Below are 1,579 nucleotides of genomic sequence, written 5' to 3'. Positions count from 1 at the left end.
CATAGAAAATCCTTTGGTTGATTTGAGGAAGGCAGCACACAAACCCAAGAATATCAATGAACTGGAGGCCACTGCCCATGAGGAATGAGCTAAGATTCCTCAGGAACGCTGCCAGAAGCTTGTCTCTGGCTATGCTTCAGGTCTGCAGTGGGTCATAACAGTAACAGGAGCTCTACTAAGTACTAAAGACGCTTGTCATGAAGAGGCTGAATAATTCTGAGGCATTTTGTGTTCAAATTTGTGGTCTTGTTTGGAAGTACGTTCATAGATGAAAACTGTAGTTTAGGTGTGTCAACAAACTAACTTTTACCCTTTGAATCTTCATGGAATTTCAGACTCCTATTTTTACATTTATTACTTTACAAACTGCATTGTTTTCCATGTAATTACTGAATAATAATCCTTAGGATCTGATCTGCCAACTAACATGTAAAGCCTACTAACAGAAAACACTGTGAACTGGCATAAATGTCTGGCACAGTGTTAATTTTGCTGCCATTTAGTCCTATTACTTGCACTGCAGTGGAGAAGATGGCACCATTTTTCCAGATCCTGCCCCACCTCCAGTGCCCTGTGCCAGGCTGGTGCCTGATCAATGCCAGCTGGTGGCACTCTGCTTCCCTGCAGGTAGCCACAAACTCAGAGCTGCTGGGTGCAGTTTTCTTGACTGGTTCAGTGATTAAAATCAGCATAATCACAGTGGACGTGGACTAACTGTGTTACCCCTATTATAGCTGACTCCCCTATGCCCATAGAAACATATTCATTACAATAAGAAAAAAAAAAGTCTGGGACTGGACCATCTGCTAAACGAGTGAGTGAATGTGTTTGCTGCTCATGGATCCGTTTCACTGCTGTTTCCAAAGAGACCGAGATCAGAAAGGACTTGCGAGCATTAGATATTGGATAAGAGATGCAGAGATGCTTGGTGAATAGAGTACTCTTGAGATTACATGAGTAGTATTGACTTAAGACGGCCATGGCTCTAGGGGTACCCGAGCTCTCTCAGGAGAAAAGAGATACATCAGCTTGCTTCGTTGTACTACAGTGTCTGTATGTATCTCAAGATTCAGACTACTTAACATCATTTCCGGAGTAGCTAATTAATGTGATAAAGAGAGCAATACTGTATTAAACCGGCATAAGTCTAAAATTGTAGTAGTTGTCACTTTGCTTTACTATTTAAGTTTGTTACATACTTACCTGGCAGGGGAGATACCATGATCAAGAAGGTAGTTCACCTAGGGTGAGGCTCAGCCATTGCCCTTCGGTTGTGCTGACCACTGCGAATTCCCCAAATGTAGGAATCTCGACTGCATAATTTCTGGTAGTGTGGGACTGCGTTCGTGCTCTAGGGGCAGTGGTGGCTCAGCGGTTAGAGTGCCGGGATATCGATAACAGGGTTGTGGTTTCCATTCCCGGGCTTGGCAAGCTGCCACTGTTGGGTCCTTGAGCAAGGCCCTTTACCCTCTCTGCTCCCCGAGCGATGGAGTTGGCTGCCCACTGCTCTGGGTGTGTGTGTACTCACTGCCCCTAGTTCACTTGTGTGTGTGTGTGTGTGTTCACTACCAGATGGGTT

At 44.7% G+C, this 1,579-nt stretch overlaps 1 non-coding gene across 1 annotated transcript; it reads left to right on the top strand.

The window, feature by feature from the left end:
* Positions 1-1,195: 1,195 nt before the first annotated feature.
* On the top strand, positions 1,196-1,354 carry LOC140550383 (U1 spliceosomal RNA). The gene has a single exon (XR_011979087.1). It is a non-coding gene; the product is annotated as a U1 spliceosomal RNA (small nuclear RNA).
* Positions 1,355-1,579: the final 225 nt, after the last annotated feature.

The sequence above is a fragment of the Salminus brasiliensis genome, chromosome 2, assembly GCF_030463535.1.
Source record: "Salminus brasiliensis chromosome 2, fSalBra1.hap2, whole genome shotgun sequence".
In the NCBI taxonomy this organism is placed as follows: domain Eukaryota; kingdom Metazoa; phylum Chordata; class Actinopteri; order Characiformes; family Bryconidae; genus Salminus; species Salminus brasiliensis.
The sequence above is the reverse complement of the archived record's forward strand: the minus strand, read 5'-3'. Positions and strand labels throughout refer to the sequence as shown.